Genomic DNA, 18,321 nt, shown 5'->3' with positions numbered 1-18,321 from the left:
GATGTAGATTGTAGGGGAACTGCTGATTTGCGACGTCCTTCTCAAGGGGAAAGAGTAGCTCTTCTCACACAGCTCTCTGCTTGTTACCCCATCACCATGGGTGAGATGCTGCATGGGGCAGTAAAAGGGGGTGAAGCCTGCATCCACATCCTTTTAAGTACCTTTAAGAGTGACTGGCCTAGCCAACCTTCTAGACAAGGTGAACTGAATTATGAACTTTCTCCTTTGGTTTGTGGGAAGGGAAGGTGACAGCCTAGAACAGGTGAGAAGACTAGAAAGGTCCCCGGGCTCAAAAATATCCTCTCTCTGTATTTCACCAACAAGTTACTCACCTGAGTTAAAAGCTATCCTTAAAAAAGCTAATGACCCCCGAAGGATGAAGTCTGTGGCTCATTTACTCTGGAAGAATAGTGCGATGTCCTTGTTTCTCAATTATCCCTGGCCTGAGTGAGGCAGTCTTGAAATCTTTGGCTCCCAGACTGTGATGGGCACTGCGGATTCTCCATGCAACAGCCAGCCCAGCTCCACTTTTGCTTCATTTGTTTATAGATTGAAAGTGCCAGATTCTTTCCCAGCTCCTCTTGCAGTTAGGGATGGGCCTGTGACCCATCAGTTCTAGCTGAAAGGAAACCAACTGGGGCTTCTAGGAAAGATTCTCCTCCTTGATAAATGAGGGCTACACAAGGAAGAAAGCCGTTATTTCCTGCTTGAAATGCTGGTCACGTGAGGACTGGATATTTGGGACTACTGCAGCCTTTCTGCCACCATGAGGGGAGAAATCACTAACAAGCCGAAGATGGCAGAGTGGGATATGGGAAGGGTCTGGTCCTCGCACCAACCTGGAACTGCCCACTTCCAATCTTGTTCTGAGATAATAAATCTCTAATATTTGTACCACTTTTAGTCAAGTATTCCATTACTTATTAATAATGATAGCAAACACTCACAAGGTACTTACACTGTGTGCCAGGCACCCTTTTACGTAGACTAACTCATTTCATTCCTGTAACCTCATGAAGAATTTTTATCCTTATTTCGCAGATGAGGAAACTGAGGCACAGAAAGTTTTAACTGACTTGCTGGAGGTCACTTGCCTGAATGATCTGGCTCCAGACTTCCCACACTTATACTCTTATAACAGGACAGATAAGAAGTAACCAAAAAAAGAGGTTTTCAGTAGATCAGGTATCTTCTAGATAACAGCTTTCAAATGGTATTGAACCGAATGATGGATACCATGAGCCAGAGGCATGGAAATGAAGAGATCAGATGTCTCATTCTGGGGCAGGCTTCTCAGCCGCTGTCATCCTGCCTTCTTGTTCGGTCACTGGCCACCTGTGCCATAGTTAATGGTCATCCTTTAGTGGGGGCACACCCGAGTAGAGAACCCATCATGTTCCATGTTCTTGCATCTGGATTAATAGTGTCACCAGCCACCCAGTCTCCCCTGTACTGAGCAACGTCAAAGTCATACTCTGCTTTGCCCTTTCCTTCCACCTCCACAGCCAGGGTTCACCACATGTTATCTATTCTCTTTCAATAATGCTTCTCAAAGTTTTATTTATTTATTTATTATTATTTTTTGGCTACGTCGGGTCTTGTGGTGTTCGGGCTCTTCGTTGAGGCATGCGGGCTCTTCATTGTGGTGCACGGGCTTCTCTCTAGTTGTGGCGTGCGGGTTTTCTCTCTCTAGTTGTGATGTGCGGGCTCCAGGGCCTGTAGGCTCTGTAGTTTGCGGCACGCGGGCTCTCTAGTTGAGGCTCATGAGCTCAGTAGTTGTGGCGTGCAGGCTTAGTTAGCCTGTGGCATGTGGGATCTTAGTTCCCTGACCGGGGATCAAACCCGCATCCCCTGTATTGGAAGGCGGATTCTTTACCACTGGACCACCAGGGAAGTCCCTGCTTCTCAAAGTTAACCCTTCCCACTGCCACCTCCCTTTTGGTGTCCCTAACCCATTTCTCCTTACTCTACTCCCAAGTTACACATTCACTCCGTATGACCTCCACTCCCCTTAAAAGCACAACACACACAATACATCATGCAGTACACCTCTGTGCCCCCCTATTACCTGCAGGGGTGATCACCCCGAGTGTAGGCTAACAAGGTTCCCGTGTTCTAGCCCTGACCTAACTGTCCTCCCAGCTTCCTTCCCTCCCACAAAACCTGGGCCGCAGCTACACACACCTATGCACTCTTTCTCAAACGTGCCAGGCACTTTCATGAGCCATCCTATTCCCTCTGCTTGTAAATTGCCCTCCTTCACCTGGCAAATTTCCACTCATCTTTCAAGACTCAGCTCAAACATCACCTCCACTGCAGTCTTCCCAGGGTCTCCCAGGAGAGGTATTCTTCCTCCTGGATTTCTGGCACGGCTCTTGATTTATACCATCAGCAGGACATTTCCATGGTCTCTTTGCATGTATCCATTTATATATTACACCACTGTGTTCGAGAGCAATGCTCCTGTGATTCTCCCACACTCAGTGTGTGCCTGGCACACAGTACACTCGATAAATGATCACGAGTGAATTTTAAAACCTGTTTGTTGAAGTTCATGCCTTTCAGCAACAGGCAGTAATGTGATCAGCTGGATATGTAACAGCTTCTATATCATGAAGAGAAAATACAGGCAAGACCCCACTTATATGCATTTTTTTAGGAAAATGGAATATAATCCAGGTGCACAATGATGAAGTGTATACTGTTATTTTAATGAAGACCATGTGCTGAGGAATCAGTAGATAAGCAATTTGATTTTGTTTATTTCTCTTCTTAGAGTTAAAGTAGTACAGTTTTCTTAGCCTATGGGAAGATGAGCTGACAGAATGGGTTTTTGTTGGTGCTCTTACATTTTCGGTTAATTTTTAAAAATTATTTTATTCAAGTATAGTTGATTTACAATGTTGTGGAAACCACAAGTCTGTTCTCTGTGTCTGTGAGTCTGTTTCTGTCTCATAGGTAAGTTCACTTGTGTCCTGTTTTAGATTTCACATATAAGCGATATCATACGGTATTTGTGTTTCTCTGTCTGACTTACTTCACTTAGTATGGTAATCTCCAGGTCCATCCATGTTACTGTAAATGGCATCATTTCATTCTTTTTTATGCCTGAGCAGTATATGTACATGTACCACATCTTCTTTATCCATTCATCTGTTGATGGACATTTAGGTTGCTTCCATGTCTTGGCTATTGTGAATAATGCTGCTCTGAACATAAGGGTGTATGTATATTTTTGAATTATAGTTTTCTCCAGATATATGCCCAGGGGTGGGATTGTTGGATCATATGGCAGCTCTATTTTTAGCTTTTTAAGCAACCTCCATACTGTTTTCCATAGTGACTGCATTTTTGGTTAATTTTAAGGCAACTTTTAGAGCACTTTTATTGCCAAAATAAGGCCCAGAATCTGTTATCTGTCCCCAAATTATGATGTTGGTTAGCAAAAGAGTCAAAACTGAAACCTTCTGATTCAATATTCTTTCCACCAAGCCATCCTACTGTGAGCAGGGCTGTGTCTCTCTGGAAATAACGCATCTAATAACATACACACCCAGACATGGGGTGGGAGGTGTTTAATTTTGAGTTTCAATCTCATTGTATATTACGTAATTTATAATATCTTTAGTAAACATTTGTTTTTCATCTGTTCTCCATGAGAGACATCCATTTACATTTAAATATTTGAAAATGAGGACACATAGGACTGGTTAAAGGCTAAATTCTGTTTCAATGACTATATGCAAATACTGTCTTTATCAAGGGCCAACAGCATTACTCTGTAACATTATATTTGTGTTCACCTTTTCATATGGACAATTTGTCTTCCCAGCAATATTGAAAGTGCCTGGAAGATCAGCACTCCATCTTATACTTCTTTTTATCTGCTAGCATCATTTATTGTTTGCCACCTGTGGCTGGCACTCATGCCTAATTTTCTTTCTCATCTAGTCCTAATTACAGTGCAGGAAGGATACGAAAGACACAGCTCAGAGCATGGAAGGTCTGGCCCAGCCTCGAACTCTGCCTCTCCATCCTTGCTTTGTGTCTGTGACAACTCCTGCTGGCCCTGCATTGAATAGGTTATCAGGAAATGTGTTAGTTGGAACATTTTCTAGACTTCTACACTCTAAGGTTTGGGGCCTGTGTTTCATGGGATGAAAGGAAGCCCGAACGAGCCAGGCAAGAATTATAAAAGCTGGGAGTGGTGGGCCCTCGTGTGGGTACAGCGCATGCTCCGCGCCATCCCTCCCTCCGGTTCTTCCTCTCCCCTCTCTTTCCAACACAACCCTCAGCCCCTCAGGCCCTGAGACCTGCATTCCCCTCCAGCCTCCCCTCTGCCTTCGGAGCCTTGGCTCCAGTGAGAAATGGGCAGAAACACAGAATGGGCAGCCTCTGATGAGCTGCCTGTCTCCTCAGAGACTTGGCCTGTTCTCACATCACTGAAAGCTCACTCCCATCATCAGGGGAAAAAGAAAACCCTTACCAGACATCACAACACATACCTGATCACACACATTTGCAGACCTTTTAAGCATGTTTGTTTATTTATTTATTATTTTTGGCCGCACCTCGCAGCATGTGGGATCTCAGTTCCCCGACCAGAGGTCGAACCCCTGCCCCCTGCAGTGGAAGCACGGAGTCTTAACCACTGGACCGCCAGGGAAGTCCCTTTATGCATGTTTATACATAATAACCTGGAAAAAAAAAAAACCCAAACTGAAGAAATCTGAAAGGATAATGTAAAAGAAATAGAACTTGGAGCTAGCATATAAGGTTGGGAGTGAGGGTGCGTAGGTGAACCCTCAGCCAGTGTCCCTAACAAATCACTAGGGTGTTCCTCGCTGGGCGGACCAGGTTCAGTGGCACACAGGCCAAACGCTGCTGCCACACAGCCTGCTTTTTGAATGCCCTGGGGTGGAGAGCAACAGGGGCAGCTGCATTTTTGCAGCCAACAAGGAGCAACAGAGAATCATCCAGTCCCTCCTGCCTCTGCCTTCCAGACAGGGCTTCTTGTAACTCAAGTCAGGTTCTGCGCATCTTGGCTTTCTTCTCATCCCCTTCAGTCAACATCATCAGCAATCTTCAGACTTGAAGCAGGGTGGAGACCAAAATCTCTCTTTAAAAAAAAAGGAAAGCCCTTGCCTTAGGAGGACTTCGTCCAGCGTGGGCAGGTTACACTGTCCCCACCATGTCACCCCACCCAGCCAGAGTAACACAACATACCCCTGGCTGGATTTATGACCTCCCTCTCTCCCCCTCTTGCCAGGGAGAGAAAAAGGCCACAGTTTTGAGAAAAACAAGTATCAAGGGTTGATGTGTGTGCTGAACTTTAGAATGCTAAATGACGGTGAAAAATATTTTGGAAAAGAAACGATCTTCAAAATTGTGCTACATAGTAAAGTTAATGGAGCCCATATGGCGTCTACTAAAACTTAGAAAAACAAACTAAAAACAATACTTTAGCGCCTGCCAGGCTGAAATGTGATCTACTTCTTAATATTCACTCAACCCAGAGTAAAATGCTTTAAAATGGTAATGATTCCAAAGTGAAGGCCGAGCTCCGTGGATAAACAACAGACCTCAAACAACACGGGGGTCTCTGTTCTCATCCCAGCTCCAGGCAGATCGGGCAAATGGCTTCATCTCCTGGTTCCTTCTCAATTTTCTCAGCTCTAAAATGGGGATAGCACGACTTCACAAGGGGTTTCCAAGGCACACTAAAATGATTGTCAAGCACTTTACAAATGTTTAATAACTGATGCTTTTTTCATAACGGGGCTTTGTAACATCCTTCATTATGCATTCGGTGGTGTGGAAACAAACGCGGAGGAGTCAAACGAGCACAGAGGCTGCTTATTCGGAGCTTGCTTGCTGCAGTGAGGGCGTCAGCCACCGTCACTTGCATCGGGCAGAGACTCAGGCCGGAGAGGAGAGTGAGGAAGCTTCCTAATGAAAGAAAGGGAAGCCTTGGGGTGTGCCCGGGTCGGGGGTCGTTGGCATGGGGAAGGTGGAGGCGGGCTACCAAGAATCGGGGCGTCCTCTGTGGTTGGTTTGGGGGGCATATTTGGCTTTCTCAGGTTGGTCCTGGCTGGAAAGGGGCTCCTGAGTTGGAAGCCGAGTGGTTTGGCTTCCCCAGCTGGTTACGGCAGAAGCTGTGAGTCAGAGTTCTACTGTCATATATGGTATGGCGTTGTCTGTTTGTACATTCAATCTCTCAGTGGAAAATAAAAAGGTGAGAGGGGTCCGACCACCCCAGAACAAAACTAGGCACCTGCCTGGTAGCCTAGGGAATAACTTGGACATTTTGTACCTTTTAATCACTTTTAGAAGCGGCAGATCTAGAAGATAGACTGATGAACCAACAGTTTCACTCTGCGCAATCAGTGGGCACCACCGCTGGGCGAGCAATCCGGACGGACAGATGGGCGGGTGGTGACTAGTCCTCGCCGCAAAATGCCCCAGGGGCCTGAGACGAGTCACACAACCTCCCAGGGCTTCAGTTTCCTCGTGAAAAGGCGGAGAATTCCTATCCGTGGAGTCTATCTCATCGTTGGGTTTTGAGAATAAGTGGCTTCATGTTTGTAAAAAGAACCCTATAAAGCAGGTATTTAAAACTCTATAAAGGAGGTATTTTATAAGGCATTTTAGAAGTCTGAGAGGGAAGATTGTGGCTTAAGCCTTTGAAGTTTCACCCAGTGGGCTGGAGTCTTGAAAATTTTTCATGTGTCCCATGGGGAGACAGGCTGCCTCTCCCTCAGACTCCCCACCTTTCCCACCTCTGCCTCCAGGAAGGCTGCCTCGTCCTCTCTGCACCTCCATCTTCCATCTTTGTGAACAGGATCACTAGAAATGAGAATTTCTTTAGTCCGCTGCAGGAAAGTTGAATGCTTGACTTGTACCTCTCATTGATTCACCCATTTGTCCGAAAAGAATGGGTTTCTTATTGTTATTTTTAAATGAAGTAATAAATATTTTTTTAAATTTCTCATTTCTAATATAGTAAATATTGATATAACCAATATAAACAAAATCTCTGTAGGTCTTCAACAATAGTTAAGAGAACAAAGGGGTCCTGAGACTAAAAATCGATTAACCACTGCTTTAGATAATCTTACCATTTGTCCCATCCAATGATTCTACATCTAGGATTACATTCTAAGGACATAGAATTGCACATAAAAATTAATGCACAGTATGTTCATTGCAGCACATTGATCAGTGGAATCAGTCTAGGTCTCTGAATATGATTAGTTAAATAATTCATAGTACATTTATAAGGTAGAATATTATATAGCTAGTGAACATACTTTCAAAGAATTTTAATGATACAAATAACTAATTTTCGACAAAGGTGCCAAGAATATACAATGGGAAAAGGTCTGTCTCTTCAATAAGTGGTGTTGGAACAACTGGATATCCACATGCAAAGGAATGAAATTGGACCCTCATCTTACACTGTACATGAAAATCAACACAAAATGGATTAAAGACTTAAACTTAAGACCTGAAACCATAAAACTCCTAGAAGAAAACACAGGCAGTAAACTCTTTGACGTCACTCTTAGCAATATCCTTTTAGATCTCTCTCCTCAGGCAAGGGCAACAAAAGCAAAAATAAACAAGTGGGACTACATCAAACTAAAAAGCTTTTGCACAGCAAAGGACACCATCAACAAAATGCAAAGGCAGCCAACTGAATAAGAAAATAATATTTGCAAATGATATATCCAATACGGGGTTAATATCCAAAATATTCAAAGAACTCATACAACGCAAAATTTAAAAAATAAGTGATTAGACTGAAAATTGGGCAGAGAACCTGAACAGACATTTTTCCCAAGAAGATATACAGAGGACCAGCAGGCACATGAAATGATGCTCAATATCACTAATTAGGGAAATGCAAATCAAAACTGCAAAGAGATATCAGCTCACACCAGTTAGGAAGTCTATTATCGAAAAGACAAGAGATAGATGCTGGCGAGGATGTAGAGAAAAGGGAACCCTTGTGCACTGGTGGTAGGAATGTAAACTGGTACAGCCACTATGGAAACCAGTGTGGAAGTTCCTCAAAAAATTAAAAATAAAACTACCATATGATCTAGCAATTCCATTTCTGGGTGTTTATCCAAAGGAAATGAAATCACTGTCTTGAAGAGATATCTGTACTCCCACGTTCATTACAGCATTATTTCCAATAGCCAAGATATGGAAACAACTTAAATGTCCATCAACGGATGGATAAAGAAGATGTGTTCTCTATCTGTCTATCTATCTATCTGTCTACCTACAATAAAGTATTATATAGACATAGAAAAGAAGGAAATCCTGCTATTTGCAACAACATGGATGAAACTGGAGGATATTAGGCTTAGTGAAATAAGCCAGATAGAGAAAGACAAATACTGTATGGTATCACTTATATATGGAACCTTAAAAAAAAAGGGTTGAACTCATAGAAACAGAGTAGAATGCTAGTTGCCAGGAGTTGGGGGAATTGGGACAACAGGGAGATGTTGGTCAAAGGGTACAAATTTGAGGGAATTCCCTGGCAATCCAGTGGTTAGTACTCTGTGCTTCCACTGCACGGGGCATGGGTTCGATCCCTGGTCCAGGAACTAAGATCCCACAAGCCGTGTGGTATGGCCAAAAAAGAAGGAGCGGGGTACAAATTTCAGTTGTAAGATGGATACATTCTGAAGATCTAATGCACAGCACAGTGACTATAATTAGTAATATTTGTACTCTTGAAATTTGCTAAGACAGTAGATCTTAAGCATTCTCACACACATAAAGGTAACTGTGAAGTGATGAATGTGTAAATTAACTTGATTGTAGTAATAATTTCACAGTGCATATCTATACGAAACCATCACATTGCACTTTTTTTTTTTTAATTTATTTATTAATTTTTTGGCTGCATTGGGTCTTCATTGCTGCATGCGGGCTTTCTCTAGCTATGGCGAGCGGGGGATACTCTTCATTGTGGTGCGCAGGCTTCTCACTGCAGTGGCTTCTTTTGTTGCAGAGCACAGGCTCTAGGTGCATGGGCTTCAGTAGTTGTGGCACTTGGGCTCAGTAGTTGTGGCTCTCGGGCTCTAGAGCGCAGGCTCAGTAGTTGTGGCGCATAGGCTTAGTTGCTCCACGGCATGTGGGATCTTCCCAGACCAGGGCTCAAACCCATGTCCCCTGCATTGGCAGGCGGATTCTTAACCACTGCACCACCAGGGAAGTCCTACATTTTAAATATATGATAATTTTATTTGTTATATCCCTCAATAAATCTAGGAAAAAATCATTTTAATGACATTCGTAAATACTAGCAGGATAATATTAAATGAAAAATGAAACTGTATTAGGTATAATCCTGATTTTGTGTATATGTGTGTTTATATGTGTGAAAAGCTTAAAGAAAATTTACCAAATACACCATACTGTTCACAGTGATTATCCATCTTTGGGTCATTGGACTTTGGGTGATTTTGTTTCATTATATTTATCGATATTTTACAAATTTCTATAAAAAACTAAAATATTATGTTTATAATTAGAAAAACACAAAAGTTATTTTTTAAAACACTTACAACACCACATTTATATTTTTAATACCGAAGCCTCTGACCCCCTCCAAAGGACAGGTCTCCACAATTTACATATTTTGGAGAAGAAGCATTTGCTACAGCACTTATAAGCATGAAAACATGTATAACCACTGCTTAAATATCCAATCATGTGCCTGGAGTCTAAAAAAGTCATCTCTTTCATAAAACACCTCTTTTGTAATCTACCACGGGATAAGCCAGAAATCAGGCATACCAGTGGGAACAGGCAGAGGCCCCTGACCTCAATCTAGGTGCATGGCTAAGGTCACAGGCTTTGGAGAAAATGCCAAGACGAAAAGATAAGCCTAAGGGGAAAAGACAGATGGACTCTCACTTTTATAAGCCAAGTCCCTGTAGAATCTGAGAGTCAGCCCGAGCTGGGGTGGGGCAGGCAATGGCAGGTGATTGGAAGAAGGCCAGAGAGGACATTGGCAACAGGGAGATATGGCAGCAGGGCCTCAGGCATCAATCCCAGGGGCTGGAACTTGTGGGTGATCTGAGGCATTTAAGGAGCCAGAGGTGCAGTTCCCCAGTTCGAGGGGCTGTGGATAAAAGTGGGAAAACCTCAGTTTCAGAGATACATCTGAAAGACCTAGCTCAGACATACCCAGTTCAGCCAAGTGACATGGTGCTAATTTCTACTTCACAGAGTTATGGTGGGGATTAGATGAAATATGATAGGTGAAATATTCAGCACAAAACCTACATAGTACAACTAAATCCAAGTCATTTTACCATTTATATTTATTATTGCTGTTGTTCTTGCTTTCTTGACTCTCATAAAATGGGGTTTGGGCATATGTGGGTAAGAATCAGGGATCCTCAGGCGACACTTTGCCTAATGGACCAAGCCTAGACATTCTTCATTAAAGACCACCCAGGTGGTCTCCAGACCTGCAGGAGCCTAAGTCAAGGGGAATTCATAGTGACACGCTGATTATTTGATCTTCTCACCTGGAGCATCAATGCCTTATCTGCACCACACCTGTATATACAGCCTGTAAAATGAAGCTTTACTGCCTTTATTAGTGTGTCTCTGGAATAGGAGGGAGCCAAAGCAGTGTTCACTTTCTTCTCTTAAGCCTTAAGTTGTAAAGTTGACAAACATTATGCAATTTTTGATTAAGAAACAGAATTACACATATAGATTATGAATCATACCTTAATCCAATTGACTATACCTTATGTAACCCATTTGAAACTTTTTTGGGGGGTTATAAATGTTTACCTCCAAATTTCCGACATTATAAGATAGAACCTTAACAAAGAAAAAAAAGGGAGCTTCCCCTCCCGATTTCTATGCCCTTCACTCAAAGTTAAGAAAATATGCCCACACCTTTTGCTGTTACCTATGTTGGATCCTGCATTCCCAGCCTTGTTTACTTATAGCTTCAAGCTCAACTCCATCCAACTCCAGAACTAAAATAGGACTTAGGCAGCTAGTAATTGCTGTTTGGGACCAGTGTATGAACTTTAAGCCCTAGCACAATTATAAAAACTATAGTAATTATTTTTCATTTTTTTCCCCCTGCCCAGCATCCCTCCTGCTTCTTCTGGTAACACTATCCTATTTTTTCTGGTGGGCATGGGGGATCGGAGCGTTGGGGGCAGGGGAGGTCAGTGCCTCCTTGGCTCCACATAGCCATGGTGGAACCCTAGCGTTCTCTGCTTATGAAACAGAAGCCTTTTCAGACTCCACATGTATGATGGGATGTTTAAGCAGTGGCTGTACCGACCATGTCCTGAGATTCTGATTCAACTGGGGCAGGGGCATCATTATTTTTTAAGTTTCCCAGGCGGTCATAGTGTGCAGAAGACAGGTGGAGATCCACTAGACAAGGGCAAGCAAGCCATGACCGTGGGGACCCTGAGATCTCCTATCTCTCACCAACTCAAGGGACTCTCCTTCTGCCTGCCCTTTCTCCATCTTCTCCCTCATGAATTTCCATCCGGTTTATCCATATTACAAAGTGCGGAGTTGTGCTTTAAAGTTATACAGAATTAATATTTTTAGTTTTAAAAAAATCACCAGAGTTGGTGGATCACTTGTGACATTTTTATTCTCAGACTCGACTGCAGGGTCTGTGTCATCCTAAACAGACTCTACCGTTCCCAAGCATGACATATTTGGGTTAACAGAAAGGTTATTCTGCCAGTTTTGTGAGAAGACTAGTGATGAGAAGCAGCAAAGGCCATTTGGGGGCTGTTTCTAGGTGGGCACATTCTGCTAGGAAATCTCTCTCCTAAAGTAGAAAGAGACCTGAGACCCAATAAGATTAAAACGAGCCTTGTGAGTGTGTAAAAGGACATCCTCTTCAACTTTGGGAGCTACCTGGACACAAGAATTCTAATTCAGATACTGATGTAGGATTCCTATGGTCCAGGTATTAGCTATACCTCTGTCTCCAAAACACATATTTTAAATTCTTGAAATCAAGACTTTACAAATATAACAGACAAATGGATTTGTTTGAGCCCATGCTCTGGGATGCAAAGCATGCCCAGTTTACCCTCACAGAGGTTCCTGTGTAACAGACTATACATGATACTTTCTGTGGTACATCATTCAATATCTCCCTGGCAGCAGCAGCTAGAAATTACTGCTTACACACTTCACGCTCACTGATCCATGGGCTACCGAGACACGGGGTAGAAAGTCTTTAATTCCACGTCCTGAGGCTCGCCTTCCACCTGCTTTCTACTTCAGCAACAGGGACACCTGTCATAATCCCAGTCTGGGTTCTCTGGCCAAGCTACAGTTTGTATTGGTGAAATCTGAAGGGACTTCTGTGGCAGTTTTCCTCACTTCATTCATCCATTTATCAAGCAGTGATTGAGCAACGTCTCTGTGTCAGGCTTTGCGGTGATTCAAACACAATTAACGTGCAAGCAATTACAACACATTGTGCCACACGTAACCCTAGAGGGATGAACAAAACTGTACAGAGAGACAGTTTTCTTAGAAAATTTAAGGCCTTTTTTAAAAAAAAGAAAAAGAAAACACGGGAAGTTATGTTCAAGTTGGGTCTTGAAGAGTATAGGGGAGTTTTCCTAAGAGAAAAGTGGAGTATGGTACTCCAGGCAGAAAGAATACTATGTACAAAGGCATAGGAGTAAAAAAAAAAAAAAAAAAAAGCAGGGCAACTTTGAGAATAGTGAGAAATTCAGTATCACTAGAGCAATGGGTATGTGGGAATAAAATTGTACGTGAGACTAGCAAGGTAGTTTTTGGGAAGGGTTTTTGTAAGCTTTGCTTGAGAGTTTAGATTTTACCCTATGAATGCACAAAATAGTCATTATTTCCAAGCATGGCACGTTTTTGTTACAAAAGAAAATCTGCCAGGCGTGTAAGAAAAAGACTAGGGGTGAGAGGCAGAAAAGTCAGCTTCAAGACTCCAGAGCTGTGATTCTCAGCCAGGGGAGATTTTTGCCCCCTCCCCAGGGGACAGTTGTCAGTGTCTAGAGACATGTTTTATTTCACGACCAGGGGTATATAGTGGTGGGTAGAGGTCAAGGGTGCTGCTAACATCTTACAATGTAGAGGACAGCCCCCTGCAACCCCAGTAAAGAATTATCCCGAGAATTCCCTGGTGGTCCAGTGGTTAGGACACTGAGCTTTCACTGCCAAGGGCCTGGGTTCAATCCCTGGTCAGAGAACTAAGATCCTGAAAGCAGTGTGGTGCCACCAAGAAAAAAAAAATCATCTAGCCCAAAATGACAACAGTGCCAAAGCTGAGAAACCCTGACCTAGGGTGTAGCGGACAGTTTCTGCTTTCGGTTGCTCGATGCCCATCCTCTGTTCTTCTTTGGAAAAGGAACTTGATTTTTCATGTTCCCTTTTCTCTATAAAACCACGTGCTGCAGGGGAAGCCGACATCCACATTCCAGTCTGCAGGAAGAGCAAAGAGAGAGTTCACTGCCAGCAGTTTTTTAGTCCTTACAGAGGTGATCTGAAACTTGTATGCACCACTTTCCCTCCCACCCCATTGACCTGAACTCTGTCATATGGTCACGTCAAGGGGAGAGAGAAACTGGGAAGTGGCCATGTTCTCAGCTAAAACTGGGGCAAGTGGTGGTTCTGCTAAGACGAAAAAGGGAAGTGTGGAAACTGAGGGATAATTATCGTCTCTGTCACACCCAGATTTTTTTTTTTTTTTTTTTTTTTGGGCTGTGCCACTCGGCGTGCAAGTGGCAGCGCAGAGTCTTAACCACTGGACTGTCAGGGAAGTCCCTCTGTCACACCTAGATTGATTTGTGTTTGGTCCAGGGCCATGACTTGATATAGGCCCATGAGATATAAAAATATATGAAAAAGACATTTTCTAGGAGCTTCTGGGAAAGAAGCTAGGAAAATTCAAATCAACCTAAAAATAACTTAGAGTGTCCTGATATTTTTCCTTAACCTTATTAGATCTCTTCCTCCAAACTGCATTTTTATTTCTCTCCATTTCCACACTGCCCTATTTCTATCACATTCTCCCTATCATGATGGATTGGTACTAGGCATTCCCTTCCTCCTTTTTCTCTCTAGCCCCCGAAACTAGTCACTCATGAAGTCAAAGCTCTGTTCTCTAACATCCCTCTTTTTTTAAAACAACTTTGACATATATTTCACAAGCCATACAATTCACCCATTTAAAGTGGGTAATTCTATGGTTTTTCATATATTCACAGATCTGTGCAACCATCACCACAGTCAGTTTTTTTTTTTTTAATTTATTTATTTGGCTACGTCAGGTCTTGGTTGCGGCACATGGGATCTTTGTTGCAGCGTGCAGGCTCTAGAGCCTGTGGGCTTAGTTACAGCATGTGGGATCTTAGTTCCCCGACCAGGGATCGAACACGCGTCCCCTGCATTGGAAGGCGGATTCTTAACCACGGGACCACCAAGGAAGTCCCTACCACAGTCAGTTTTAAAACATTTTCATCATCTCCGGATGAAATCCCATACCCTTTGGCTATCACCTCCATATACCCCCATTACCTTCAGCCTTAAGTAACCACTAATTTACTTTCAGTCTCTATAGATCTCCCTGTTCTGGACATTTCATATGAATGGAATCCTGTGAAATACAGTCTTTTGTGACTGGCTTCTTTCACTTCGCATAATGGTTTCAAGATTCATCCATGATGTAACATGTATCGGTACTTCATTCCTTTTTATGGTTGAATAATATTTCATTTCTGGACAGACCACATTTTGTTTATCCATTGGCCAGTTGGTAGACATTTGGGTTGTTTCCACTTTCTGTCTATTATGAATAATGTTACTATAAACATTTGTGTGCTAGTTTTTAATTGGACATATATTTTCATTTCTCTTGGGTTCATACTTGGGAGTGGAATTGCTGGGTCATATGGTGACTCTACGTTCAAACATTTCAGGAACTGCCAGACTGTTTTCCAAAGAAGATGCACCATCTTACATTCCCACCAGCAGAGTATGAGGGCTCTGATTTCTCCATATCTTTGCCAACACTTGTTATTACCTGACTTTTTTTATTCTAGCCATCTTCTAATTGTTACCAAGTCAATTGGTAACACGACGTGTGACCTGCTGGCCACACGACAGGCCAATAGGTCAAGAGATGAGTTATTGGGGCAAGGAATAGCAACTTTATTCGGAAAGCCAGCAGACCGAGAAGACGGTGGACTACAGTCCCAAAGAATCATCTTACCCAAGTTAGAATTCAGGCTTCTTTTATACTAAAGGGGGAGGGGGTGTGGCTGGTTGTTGCAGACTTCTTGGTGCTGGAATCCTTTGTTCTTGCAGCTGTCCACTTAGGTCTGGACACAATGTTTCTATAAACCTGCAACAAGACAATTGTTATTTTCTGTTCTGCAACTTTTTATCTCTATATGAAAGGGAAAGTGTTATACCTTTAAAGGTCAGAGCCTTGAGACTGGGCTATCATGTATATTTCAGGTTATAGGCATCGTTCTTTTATAAAAGGTGCAGAGCCAGCATGACTAAGCACAGGCAACAGAGCAAAAGGTTAGAGCTAAAAGAAGAGATCCAATATGGAGTCACGTTTATTCTTCTCTGTTACATAATGTCTCTTGCTTTCATCTCTTTTCCATAGAGGCACCAAGCCCTCAACTGACCCATTGGTTCCCGATTCCAAACCTCTTCTAGCACTACCAACCTGTGTATTTTCCTGTCACAATGAGCACCTGACTTACGCCTATCTTCCTGGTCTTGTCCTGTAGAGCCAAGGAGAGACCCATCAGGCAATATGCAGGTGACTGTCTACACCAGACAATCCAGTCTTCCAGTCCTCCCCACACATACTGAGTTGGGGAACATTAAAATATCATGACTGCACACTGATGGTGGGAATGTAATATGGTATAACCATTGTAGAAATCAGTGTGATGGTCCCTCAAAAAATTAAAAATAGAATTACTATAAGATGCAACAATTCTACTTCTGAGTATATGCCTGTGATGGTTAATTTTATGTGTCAACTTGACTGGGTCACAGGATGCCCAGATGTCTGGTTAAACATTATTGCTGGGTGCGTCAGTGACGGTGTTTCTGGAAGAGATTAACATTTGAACAGGTGAACTGAATAAAGCAGATTACCCTTCCCAGTGTGGATGGCACCATCCAATCTGCAGAGGGCCTGAACAGAACAAAAGGTGGAGGAACAGAGAATTCTCTCTCTGTCTGACTACTGAGCAGGGATATCTGTCTTTCGCTCTCAGGATGGGGCTTACACTCTGGCGCTCCGTTCTCAGGCCTTCCGACTTGGACTAGAGCTAAACTGCCAGCTTTCTTGGGTCTTCAGCTTGCAGACGGCAGATCATAGGCCTTCTCAGCTTCCATAATTGCATGAGCCGATTCCCTGTAATAGTCTCTCCCTCTCTCTCTCTCTCCCTCTACAGATCTATCTATCTCCTATTGTTTCTCTGGAGAACTGTAATACACTACAGAAAATAATTGAAAGCAGGAGCTCGAACAGATGTTTGTACACCGATGTTCATAGCAGCGTTATTCACAATAACCAAAAGGTAGAAACAACCCAAGTGCCCATCAACAGATGAATGGATAAACGAAATGTGGTATATACATTTGGAATAGAATATTATTCAGCCTTAAAAAAAGAAGGAAAATCTGACACACGCTACAACGTGAATGAGCCTTGAGGATGTTATGCTGAGTGAAATAAGCCAGTGACAAAAAGGCAAACTGTATGCTTCCATTTATGTGAGATCCGTAGAGCAGTCAAATTCACAGAAACAGCAAGTGGAATGGAGGTTATTAGGGGCTGCAAGAAAGAGGAATTGGGAGTCACTGTTTAATGGGAACAAAGTTTCAGTTTGAGGAGAAGAAGTTCCCAGATGGTGATGAGTGTTGTGAAATAATGTAAATGTACTCAATGCCACTGAATCATACACTTAAAAATAGTCAGGATGGTAAATTTTATGTCATGTGTATTTTCCTACAATGTAAAACATGTTAAATCATGATTGCAAATACGTGCACAATGGGGTATTATTGGGCCATAAAAACGAATAAGCACTGACACATGCTACAACATGGATGAACCTGAAAACGTTCTGCTAAGTGAAAGAAGCCAGACACGAAAGGTTATATTTTATGGTTCCACTTCTGTGAAATGTCCAGAATAGGTAAATCCGTAGAGACAGCATGCAGATTGATGGCTGCCAGAGTCTGAGGGAGAAGAGGAAATGGGGAGAAATTGCTTAATGAATGCAAAGTTTTATTCTGGAGTGATGGAAATGTTTTGGAACTAGATAGAGGTTGTGATTGCGCAACATGTGAATGTCCTAAATGCCACTGGATTGTTCACTTAAAATAACTAATTATGTGTTATGTGAATTTCATCTTAATACATTAAAAAATCTGTATATATATACATTTATATATGTATGTATATGTATATATCTGTATAAATATATATTATTATTTTATTATATAAATATATCTATAGATGTAGATACAGATATCATGACTAATACCTGCTTCCTCCTTGACATCAAGCACTGTAGCTGCTCTCTAGAGCATGACTCCAATTTTATTCCCCTGAGGAGGGGGCTGGCTACTTACCTGACCCTCTTCTCTCCTTTTAGATACTGACCTTTTTTTCCTTCTCCCCATTCCCCATCCCTTTTACACTGTCATTACTATGGCCCACAGTGCTCCAGGGGGACCTGGCCCCTGCCAAACGCTCTGAGCTCTTTCCTACCACCCTCCCCTTTACTTACTGTCCTGCGTTGACACTGGCCTTGAACTTGAACAGGCCACACCTGCTGCCCCCTCAGTGTTAGCGCTTGCTGTGCCCTCAGCCTGAAGTATGCGTGCCCTGAGCCTGAAGTATGCGTGCCCTGGGTATTTATCTGCTTTACCTTCCCTTCATTTCAGTCTCCTCTCTAATGTCACCTCCCAAGAGGAGCATTTTGTAATCATTCTACCTACATTTTAAGTATTATCCACCGTCATTCTCTGTCTCATTTCTTTGCCTCCCCCCCACCCCCCGCCTTCCTAGCAGTTATCATATTTGCCATATTTGCTTCAGATCTTTCTAAAATAAAGAATATAGTTGAAGGTCCTTTATTCCATCTTCCCCCAATATCATTCCCTTTTCCTCCTTTACCAAAGGAAACCACTATCATAACTCTGTTCTCTCTGACTTCACATATTCTTCTACTCATGTTTTTATACTTCTATTACATATATGTAGGCATAGAT

The sequence above is a fragment of the Eschrichtius robustus genome, chromosome 13 (genome assembly GCF_028021215.1).
Source record: "Eschrichtius robustus isolate mEscRob2 chromosome 13, mEscRob2.pri, whole genome shotgun sequence".
NCBI lineage: Eukaryota > Metazoa > Chordata > Mammalia > Artiodactyla > Eschrichtiidae > Eschrichtius > Eschrichtius robustus.
The sequence above is the reverse complement of the archived record's forward strand: the minus strand, read 5'-3'. Positions refer to the sequence as shown.